This window comes from Antechinus flavipes, chromosome 2 (assembly GCF_016432865.1).
Source record: "Antechinus flavipes isolate AdamAnt ecotype Samford, QLD, Australia chromosome 2, AdamAnt_v2, whole genome shotgun sequence".
In the NCBI taxonomy this organism is placed as follows: Eukaryota; Metazoa; Chordata; class Mammalia; order Dasyuromorphia; family Dasyuridae; genus Antechinus; species Antechinus flavipes.
The window spans coordinates 236,190,888-236,202,991 of NC_067399.1; the positions used below are offsets into that span (position 1 = coordinate 236,190,888).

General features: G+C 35.1%; 1 pseudogene; it reads left to right on the forward strand.

Moving 5' to 3' along the window:
• LOC127546560 (methyl-CpG-binding domain protein 3-like) overlaps positions 1-5,906 on the forward strand; it is a 35,027-nt pseudogene extending 29,121 nt beyond the window's left edge.
• The last annotated feature ends 6,198 nt before the right edge of the window (positions 5,907-12,104 follow it).

Genomic DNA, 12,104 nt, shown 5'->3' on the forward strand with positions numbered 1-12,104 from the left:
AGAGAGAGAGACAGAGAGAAAGAGAGAGAGAAATAGAGAGAGAGAGAAAGAGAGAGAGAGAGAAAGAGAAAGAGAGAAAGAGAGAGAGACAGAGAGAGAGAGAGAGAGAGAGAGAGAGAGAGAGAGAGAGAGAGAGAGAGAGAGAGAGAGAGAGAGGAGAAATATACACAGACATCCTCAAAGTTTATTGGTTCTCTCTGGAGGTGGATAACATTTTTTTATGAGTCCTTCACAACTGTCTTGGATCATTGTCTTTCACAGTTGATCATCATTATAATATAATGGTTATTATATACAATGATTTCCTGGATCTGCCCATTTCACTCTGCGTTAATTCATATAGTTCTTCCCATGTCCAAATCCTTAATGTCTCTGGGCTGAAAGCTCCTGAAGCTACTACTGCCCCTGTCACTGCCTCCAAGGCCCATTACTGGTAATGATGTATGTAGATTGCATTCTGGACTGGTCACCACTCCAGTCACAGACCTCTCTTTCTGATGTCCTAAGTTGTCTTGGGCTTAAAAAATGTCTCACTCTAAACTTTTTCTTGGTTATGCCATTCTAGAATTTTAATATATTATTTTCAAATTGTTTGGGATAGTTTGATTGGGCTTGCTGCTTCTATACCACCATATTGGCTTTTCCCATAGAATTTAAAGTTAACAAATAATTTAAAAATAGATTGTAATTGATATTTTCTGCTTTCCATCACCTACATTTCTCCATGTTTCTCTTCACTTCCCTAATATTGTTCTTTTCAGAAAAAGGAAAAATAAATCCAATCAACCTGTCAAAAAATTTGACATTTTATGCACTTACATGTTTATTTGCCCTTCCCCCATCTCTTTAGAAGGACAAGAGATATCTTGTGATAACTCTTCTTTGGAACCAAGATTCAATATTGTAATTTTAAAAAATATTATAATAACTTTTTATTGACAGAATCCATGTCAGGGTAATTTTTTTTTTTTTACAACATTATCCCTTGCACTCACTTCTGTTCCGATTTTTCCCTCCCTCTCTCCACCCCCTCCCCCAGATGGCAAGCAGTCCTATATATGTTAGATATGTTGCAGTATATCCTAGACACAATATATGTTTGCAGAACCGGACAGTTCTCCTGTTGTACAGGAAGAGTTGGATTCAGAAGGTAGAAATAACCTGGGAAGAAAAACAAAAATGCAAATAGTTCACATTCGTTTCCCAGTGTTCTTTCTTTGGGTGTAGCTGCTTCTGTCCATCCTTGATCAATTGAAACTGAGTTAGGTCTCTTTGTCAAAGAAATCCATTTCCATCAGAATACATTCTCATACAGCATCATTGTTAAAGTGTATAATGATCTCCTGGTTCTACTCATTTAACTTAGTATCAGTTCATGTAAGTCTCTTCAAACCTCTCTGTATTCATCCCGCTGGTCATTTCTTACAGAGCAATAATATTCCATAACATTCATATACCACAATTTACCCAATCATTCTCCAATTGATGGACATCCATTCAGTTTCCAGTTTCTGGCCACTACAAACAGGGCTGCCACAAACATTTTGGCACATACAGGTCCCTTTCCCTTCTTTAGTATTTCTTTGGGATATAAGCCCAGTAGAAACACTCCTGGATCAAAAAGTATGCACAGTTTGATAACTTTTTGAGCATATTTCCAAATTGCTCTCCAGAATGGCTGTTCCACCAACAATGTATTAGTGTCCCTGTTTTCCCACATCCCCTCCAACATTCCGCATTGTCTTTCCCTCTCATTCTAGCCAATCTGACAGGTGTGTAGTGGTATCTCAGAGTTGTCTTAATTTGCATTTCTCTGATTAATAATGACTTGGAGCATCTTTTCATATAGCTAGAAATAGTTTCAATTTCTTCATCTGAGAATTGTCTGTTCATATCCTTTGACCATTTATCAACTGGAGAATGGCTTGATTTCTTATAAATTAGAGTCAGTTCTCTATATATTTTGTAAATGAGGCCTATATCAGAACCTTTAACTGTAAAGATGTTTTCCCAGTTTGTTGCTTCTCTTCTAATCTTGTTTGCATTAGTTTTGTTTATACAAAGGCATTATAATCAAAATTTTCTATTTTGTGATCAGTAATGATCTCTAGTTAATCTTTGGTCACAAATTTATTTCTCCTCCACAAGTCTGAGAGATAAACTATCCTATATTCCTCTAATTTATTTATAATCTCGTTCTTTATGCCTAAATCATGGATCCATTTTGATCTTATCTTGGCATACAGTACTAAGTGTGGGTTCATGCCTAATTTCTGCCATACTAATTTCCAGTTATCCCAGCAGTTTTTATCAAATAATGAATTCTTATCCCAAAAGTTAGGATCTTTGGGTTTGTCAAACACTAGATTGCTATAGTTGACTATTCTGTCTTGTGAACCTAATCTATTCCACTGATCAACTGATCTATTCTTAGCCAATACCAAATGGTTTTGGTGACTGCTGCTTTATGATATAGTTTTAAGATCAGGTACAGCTAGGCCACCTTCATTTGATTTTTTTTCCATTAATTCCCTTGAGATTCTTGATCTTTTATTGTTCCATATGAATTTTGTTGTTATTTTTTCTAGATCATTAAAATATTTTCTTGGAAGTCTGATTGGTATAGCACTAAATAAATAGATTAGTTTAGGGAGTATTGTCATCTTTATTATATTCGTTCAGCCTATCCAAGAGCACTTAATATTTTTCCAATTATTTGAGTCTGACTTTATTTGTGTGGAAAGTTTTTTGTAATTTTGCTCATATAATTCCTGACTTTCCTTTGGTAGATAGATTCCCAAATATTTTATGCTGTCAACAGTTATTTTGAATGGAATTTTTCTTTGTATCCCTTGCTGTTGGATTTTGTTGGTGATGTATAAAAATGCTGAGGATTTATGGGGATTTATTTTTGTATCCCGCAACTTTGCTAAAGTTATGAATGATTTCTAATAGCTTTTTAGTAGAATCTCTGGGGTTCTCTAGGTATACCACCATATTATCTGCAAAGAGTGATAGTTTGGTTTCCTCATTGCCTATTCTAATTCATTTAATCTCTTTTTCGACTCTTATTGCAGAGGTTAGTGTTCTAATACAATATTGAATAATAAATGGTGATAGTGGACAACCTTGCTTCACTCCAGATCTTACTGGGAAAGGTTCCAGTTTTTCCCCATTGCATATGATGCTTATTGACAGTTTTGAATATATGCTCCTGACTATTTTAAGGAAAAGTCCATTTATTTCTATACTCTCAAGTGTTTATATTAGAAATGGATGTTGGATTTTATCAAATGCTTTTTCTGCATCTATTGAGATGATCATATGGTTTTTGTTTGTTTGGTTATTGATATAGTCGATTATGCTAATAGTTTTCCTAATATTGAACCAGCCTGTGTTCTTGGTATAAATCCTACTTGGTCATAGTGTATTATCCTGGGGATGATTTTCTGTAATCTTTTTGCTAATATTTTATTTAAGATTTTAGCATCAATATTCATTAGGGAGATTGGTCTATAATTTTCTTTCTCTGTTTTCAGCCTACCTGGTTTAGGTATCAGTATTATGTCTGTGTCATAAAAGGAGTTTGGTGGACTTCTTCAATCCCTATTTTTTCAAATAGCTTATATAGCATTGGAGTTAATTGTGACTGTTTAGGATATTTACTTCTTCCTCTGTTAATCCGGGCAAACTATATTTTTGAAGGTATTCTTCCATTTCATTTAAGTTGTCGAATTTATTGGCATAAAGTTGGGCAAAGTAACTTCTAATTATTGCTCCAATTTCCTCTTCGTTAGTAGCAAGTTCTCCCTTTTCATTTTTAAGAGTAACAATTTGATTTTCCTCTTTCCTTTTTTTAAAGCAGATTTACTAAGGGTTTGTCTATTTTGTTGGTTTTTTCATAGAACCAACTTTTAGTTTTATTAATTAATTCAATAGTTTTTTTACTTTCAATTTTATTTTATTTATCTCCTTTTATTTTTAGAATTTCAATAATTTAATAAAATTCAGTATTGTTTTTTTGTTCCTTCCATTTACATTATTGAAAGTGCTGTTTTCCTAACTCTACTCACTTCACTGTGCATATTTTCATACTTCTCCATATTTACCATGTTTGTCATTTCTTTTTTTTCTCAATGGTATTTTATGTTTCCAGATACATATAAGATAGTTTTCAATATTCATGTTTGTAAGACTTTGTGTTCCAAATTTTTCTCCCTTCCTTTCTTACCTCCCTCTCCCCAAGAGAGCAAACAATCTGATATAGGTTAAATATGTGTAACCCTTTTAAACATATTTCCATATTTGTCATGCTATACAAGAAAAATCAGACCAAAAGAGAAAAAAAACCATGAGAAAAATAAACAAACCTTCCAAAAAGTGAAAATACTATGCTTTGATCCACATTCATTGTCCATTGCGCTCTCTCTCTCTCTCTCTCTCTCTCTCTCTCTCTCTCTCTCTCTCTCTCTCTCTCAATGTGAATGGCATTTCCATAAGGAGAAAATTCTTAACCAAATAAGAGAGAATTATCATAAAAAATAAAAGTGGTAATTTTGATTACATGAAATTCAAAAGCTTATAGGAAAAGAAGAAATTATTTATTTCTCCATGTTGTATTCTTTTATACTTTCCTTCTCTTTATTTTTTCTTCCTTCTATAAAAGAGAAGAGGATAGTGAGAGAGGAGTGTTCTTAGCACTAATACTCTAGGTTTGATGCAGTCTGCTTCTGCTCCTCTACCGCTGTTCTCTTTATTTAGTCCAACAACAGGTTCTTATTCCTGGAAATCTACTCTTTTTAGTGTTTATTTTGATTAGAACTAATTCCTCTCTTAATCTACTCTTCCTTATTCTCCTGAGAACTTTTTTTTTTCCCCAACAGGAAAATTATTCACGAGCAAGATGAACAAGAGTAGACAAAGGATGTACTATGGCTATTCTAACCAAGCCAAAGGAAAACCAGATTTAATACAACCCTTTCCCCAACCCTCTGCACCCCATCCAGCAGACAGTTTCCATCTTTAAACAGCTGGTTACTTAGATAACTAAGCATCCCACCAATAAAGTAAGGAGTGACACACAGAAGGCTGTGGGTCAGTCTGGTCAGCTTTTTTGGGGGGAGCGGGTAGTATGAGATGCAGGAGCTGGGAAAGAAACTAAGTGGATTGAATGCCTTTGAGGCTGCAGAAGAAGTAATGGATCTTCCTAAAGGTTTATGAGTGGTCAGAACAGGCTGTACCAAGAAACTGTTCTCTCAGCCATTGCAATATTATCTCTGCACAACTCAGTGCCCATCACTAGGCACCTCTCAACAGCTGTGGGAGAACTCTGGGCTGAAGGTTACTCCCAAGCATTTTCCAAAGCATTTAGCAGTAGTGACTGATAGCAGGTGAGAGAGGTTGGAGGAAGCACTGATAATTGATGTGCTTGCTCTAGTGGAAGAGATTGCAAGGGAAGGAAATGAGCCTTTGGGGAAAGGGGCTGGGGAAGAGGAGGAAGATGAAGGAGAAGAAAAGGGGCAGGAGCAAGACCAAGAGTGGAGAATATACTTGTTTGCATGTGTTTGTTTATATCTTATTTAGGGGGCTATTAGTTCAAAATGGTAAATTTTCCCAGGTCTCTGGTATATTTACCTTTTTGACTAAAGTTTAGCATTTTCTCTCTCCTTCTGGGTCTTTTTTTTTTTTTTTTTTAGGTTAAGAGAGTTGTTTTTTCCCTTCTCAGCATATCCCCAGTTACTTGCTTGGCAATACTCAAATCTAACAGGCCATTTTTGTTTTGAGTTGTCTTATATTTGAATTCAGGTCACTGAATTTCATGCCCAGATTCATCTTGGGAAAGAGTGGAGAATAAAATAAAAATGTGATACTCTCTTCCAACATGCCTTATTTGAACACAACACCAGAATTCCTTTATACTATGTTCAGAATTACAGTTAATATAAAGAAGGAAGTTCTGACAGGAATCAGATTCACCTTTCATGCTAAGTTTTTTCAAATTTATCCTAATTCTGTATTGACCCTACTTTATTCTGCACGGTGGAACTAAGCCACCAACATTACAGTCTCCCAAAGTAGCTTCACCCCAGGCTCTTTAGCATCCTTTAGGTGTGGTAGCAGAAGAAAGGAGATATCTGGGAAATTTTCAGTGTGATATCACAAGTGAGATTGGGGAAATGCTTCCAAACAAAGCAGAAAATCCATCTGCAAAAAGAGGGTCCTCCATCCCTGCTAGAGACTGCCTGTAAAAAGTGTGTTAACCTTTAGTTTGTTCGCCTACACAGCACTTGAAACTGTGATAGTCTCATTCTTATTTTTTGAAATTCAACTTTCTTTAATAAATTGATGATATCAACTGGAAAAAAATACATCTCTTCACAAGCTACAAAGAGTATAAAATCTGCTTCTCTTATATATTTTTTTTAATGATATGACCTTAAAGAATCAAGTCACATATACAGTTTGAATTTACTGTGATATAAGGTATAATTAGTCTAAATTCTGCCAGACTGCTTTTCAGTTTTCCCAACAGTTCTTATAAAATAGACTTTCCCCCCCAGTAATTTGTTTGGGGATTTATTAAAAACTGGGTTATTGAGTCTCATTAATTCTATTCTCTTTAGTCTAGTCTGTTCCATGATACCAAATAATTAATTATTGCTACTTGTAATATAGTTTGAAATTTAGAAGTGCTATTCTTCTCTCATTTCTAATTTTTTTTATGATTTCCCTTTTTTGTTCCTCTGAATGAATCTGCAGTCACTTTTCATTGGACATTCTATCTTATATCTTTCCCTACTCTTATCTATCTTCTTCTCAATTTCCAAAGTGATTTTCATTAAGTATAGATCTGATCATGCCCCGCTGCTACTCGATAAACTGCAGTGGCTCACTATTACCTTTGATTTGATCTGATTTGATTTGATGGTGCCTTATTGCTCCATGTTTTAAGCTCCTATCGCTCCTCTCTGCACCATTGATGCCGTCACTCCTGTAATCTATAGGGGCAAATGGTTGTATAGACCTCCCACCAGGAAATTGAGTCCATGTTTTGACAAAGTCTAACTCTCTGCTCTGTCTGATCTCTTTCTCTCTTTCCCTCTTAAGCTCTCCAAACTCCCAGCATCTCAAGTGCATAAACGAACTATTAATTTTATAATGGATATGTAATATGGGTACAAGTACCCATAACAAAGCAAATTCACTCACTGAGTAAGAATTAACCATGTTCAGGAAAAAGTAGAGAAGGTAAAACTTCTGGAATATAATTGAGCATATGTTCTCCCCTTAGTTAAAAAAAATATTCAGGTTCTGCAAATTATACAAGGGTGTCTTTGTGCTCAGCAGTCAGTAGCCCCAACTTTGCATATCCTTCTAAAGACCTGGGAAAATTCCATATTTTCAGACTGTTCACCCAATTTACCAATGGTGTTATCTTCCCTACTTAATACTTTCCCTAGTACCTTATATTCCCTCAAAGATCTCGAAGTCGTTTATAACTCCCAGTTCATAGATGTCCCTAAAACATAACTGTTCAGTAATTCTTTCTTAATGCTGTATTTCCTTTTATTCCCATACCAGGAGTGGTATATATGCGTGGGAGGTAGGGGAGGAGAAGGGAGCAAGAGGGGAACTCATTAGCATTTGTCCCCCTAAGATCTGATTGAATTCTTTGGATGATATTTACTTAAAGATGGGGGCAGGGGCAAAGGGGAAAGGAGTGGTAACAAGAAAGAATCAAGTAAAATAAATCATGTGTGGCAGTTTGACTCTTTAGCTAGTAGCCCATCAAGTGATGAGAGACTTACTCTCTAGGATTTTATAAACTTGCTTATGATTGGAAAAATATAATAATAATAATAAATAAATCCTTGAGGATGCGTTGTACATTAGCAGATAAAACTATAGGACTTGGAATCAGAGACCTGCATTTAGATCCCTTCTCGCTTACTAGCTATGTGAGCCTGAGTAAGTCACTACTTCTTAGCCCCATGTTCCTCCTCATTAAAGTAGAAATAATAATAAGACTTACTTCACAGAGTTGTTGTGACACTCAAAGTAGGTATTAAGCTAGCCCTAAGCAGAGTGTCCCAAAAGTTTTAGAGCAGGATTGAGCTAGTAAAGCACTAAGACATCATTAATAAAGGTTAAAACAGCACCAAGAGTTTTGGGACACCTTGTTTGTCTTAATCTGTACTATAAACTCGGGGCTACATAATAGGCACAAAATACAGACCTTTTCTTTCCTGGGCTCATAATCTGTTTAGGAGACTAGATACATAAGGAAAAGAAATAAACAATGCTTCACTGTACATCCTTATGGCCCAATTATTGGTATAGAAACTTGGTTCTTGCTAGGGGACTTGGGGCCTTAATGTATTCATCTGAAAAATGGGGATAACAATATTTTTTAAAAATAATTATTTATTGACAGAACCCATGCCAGGGTAATTTTTTACAACATTATCCCTTGCACTCGCTTCTGTTCCGATTTTTCCCCTCCCTCCCTCCACCCCCTCCCCTAGATGGCAAGCAGTCCTTTACATGTTAAATAGGTTACAGTATATATATGTGTGCAGAACTGAACAGTTTTCTTGTTGCACAGGGAGAATTGGATTCAGAAGGTAAAAATAACCTGGGAAGAAAAACAAAAATGCAAGCAGTTTATATTCATTTCCCAGTGTTCTTTCTTTGGGTGTAGCTGCTTCTGTCCATCTTTGATCAATTAAGGCTCTCTTTATCGAAGAGATCCACTTCCATCAGAATACATCCTCAAACAGTATCGTTGTTTTTTTTTTTTTTTTTTTTTTTAATTTTTTATTTAATAATTACATTATATTGACACTCATTTCTGTTCCGATTTTTTTTTCCCCTCCCTCCCTCCACCCCCTCCCCTAGATGGCAAGCAGTCCTTTATATGTTGGATATGTTGCAGTATATCCTAGATACAATATATGTTTGCAGAACCGAACAGTTCTCTTGTTGCGTAGGGAGAATTGGATTCAGAAGGTATAAATAATCCGGGAAGAAAAACAAAAATGCAGATAGTTCACATTCGTTTCCCAGTGTTCTTTCTTTGGGTGTAGCTGCTTTTGTCCGTCATTTATCAATTGAAACTCAGGTCTCTTTGTCAAAGAAATCCACTTCCATCAAAATATGTCCTCATACAATATCGTTGTCGAAGTGTATAATGATCTCCTGGTTCTGCTCATTTCACTTAGCATCAGTTCATGTAGGTCTCTCCAAGCCTCTCTGTATTCATCCTGCTGGTCATTTCTTACAGAACAATAATATTCCATAACATTCATATACCACAATTTACCCAGCCATTCTCCAATTGATGGGCATCCATTCATTTTCCAGTTTCTAGCCACTACAAACAGGGCTGCTACAAACATTTTGGCACATACAGGTCCCTTTCCCTTCTTTAGTATTTCTTTGGGATATAAGCCCAATAGAAACACTGCTGGATCAAAGGATATGCACATTTTGATAATTTTTTGGGCATAATTCCAGATTGCTCTCCAGAATGGTTGGATTCGTTCACAACTCCACCAACAATGCATTAGTGTCCCAGTTTTCCCGCATCCCCTCCAACATTCATCATTATTTTTTCCTGTCATCTTAGCCAATCTGACAGGTGTGTAGTGGTATCTCAGAGTTGTCTTAATTTGCATTTCTCTGATCAATAATGATTTGGAACACTCTTTCATATGAGTGGTAATAGTTTCAATCTCATCCTCTGAAAATTGTCTGTTCATATCCTTTGACCATTTATCAATTGGAGAATGGCTTGATTTCTTATAAATTTGAGTCAGTTCTCTATATATTTTGGAAATGAGGCCTTTATCAGAACCTTTAACTGTGAAAATGTTTTCCCAGTTTGTTGCTTCCCTTCTAATCTTGTTTGCATTAGTTTTATTTGTACAAAGGCTTTTTAATTTGATGTAATCGAAATTTTCTATTCTGTGATCAGTAATGGTCTCTAGTTCATCTTTGGTCACAAATTTCTTTCTCCTCCACAAGTCTGAGAGATAAACTATTCTATGTTCCTCTAATTTATTTATAATCTCGTTCTTTATGCCTAGGTCATAGACCCATTTTGATCTTATCTTGGTATATGGTGTTAAGTGTGGGTCCATGCCTAATTTCTGCCATACTAATTTCCAATTATCCCAGCAGTTTTTATCAAATAATGAATTCTTTTCCCAGAAGTTAGGGGCTTTGGGTTTGTCAAACACTAGATTGCTATAATTGACTATTCTGTCTTGTGAGCCTAGCCTTTTCCACTGATCCACTAATCTATTTCTTAGCCAATACCAAATGGTTTTGGTGACTGCTGCTTTATAATATAATTTTAGATCAGGTACAGCTAGGCCACCTTCATTTGATTTTTTTTTCATTAATTCCCTTGAGATTCTCGACTTTTTATTGTTCCATATGAATTTTGTTGTTATTTTTTCTAGATCAATAAAATATTTTCTTGGAAGTCTGATTGGTATAGCACTAAATAAATAGATTAGTTTAGGGAGTATTGTCATCTTTATTATGTTCGCTCGGCCGATCCAAGAGCACTTAATATTTTTCCAATTATTTAAGTCTGACTTTATTTGTGTGGAGACTTTTTTATAATTTTGCTCATATAATTCCTGACTTTCCTTTGGTAGATAGATTCCCAAATATTTTATGGTATCAACAGTTATTCTGAATGGAATTTCTCTTTGTATCTCTTGCTGTTGGGTTTTGTTGGTGATGTATAAAAATGCTGAGGATTTATGGGGATTTATTTTGTAGCCAGCTACTTTGCTAAAATTATGAATTATTTCCAATAGCTTTTTGGTAGAATCTCTGGGGTTCTCTAGGTATACCATCATATCATCTGCAAAGAGTGATAGTTTGGTTTCCTCATTGCCTACTCTAATTCCTTTTATATCTTTCTCGACTCTTATTGCCGAGGCTAGTGTTTCTAATACGATATTAAATAATAATGGTGATAGTGGGCAACCTTGCTTCACTCCAGATCTTACTGGGAAAGGTTCCAGTTTTTCCCCATTGCATATGATGCTTACTGATGGTTTTAAATATATGCTCCTGACTATTTTAAGGAAAAGTCCATTTATTCCTATGCTCTCAAGTGTTTTTATTAGGAATGGATGTTGGATTTTATCAAATGCTTTTTCTGCATCTATTGAGATGATCATGTGGTTTTTGTTTGTTTGGTTATTGATATAGTCAATTATGCTAATAGTTTTCCTAATATTGAACCAGCCCTGCATTCCTGGTATAAATCCTACTTGGTCATAGTGTATTATCCTGGTGACAATTTTCTGTAATCTTTTTGCTAATATTTTATTTAAGATTTTAGCATCAATATTCATTAGGGAGATTGGTCTATAATTTTCTTTCTCTGTTTTCAGCCTACCTGGTTTAGGTATCAGTACCATATCTGTGTCATAAAAGGAGTTTGGTAGGACTCCTTCAATCCCTATTTTTTCAAATAGTTTATATAACATTGGAGTTAATTGTTCTTTAAATGTTTGGTAGAATTCACATGTAAATCCATCTGGTCCTGGGGATTTTTTCTTAGGGAGTTGATTGATAGTTTGTTCTATTTCTTTTTCTGAGATGGGACTGTTTAGGATATTTACTTCTTCCTCTGTTAGTTTGGGCAAGCTGTATTTTTGGAGGTATTTTTCTATTTCATTTAAGTTGTCGAATTTATTGGCATAAAGTTGGGCAAAGTAACTCCTAATTATTGCTCTAATTTCCTCTTCGTTAGTGGTGAGTTCTCCCTTTTCATTTTTAAGACTAACAATTTGATTTTCCTCTTTCCTTTTTTTAATCAGATTTACTAAGGGTTTGTCTATTTTGTTGGTTTTTTCATAGAACCAACTCTTAGTTTTATTAATCAATTCAATAGTTTTTTTACTTTCAATTTTATTGATCTCACCTTTTACTTTTAGAATTTCAAGTTTAGTGTTTGACTGGGGGTTTTTAATTTGTTCCTTTTCTAGCATTTTTAATTGCAAACCCAATTCATTGACCTTCTCTTTCTCTATTTTATACAAATAGGCCTCTAGAGATATGAAATTTCCCCTTATTAC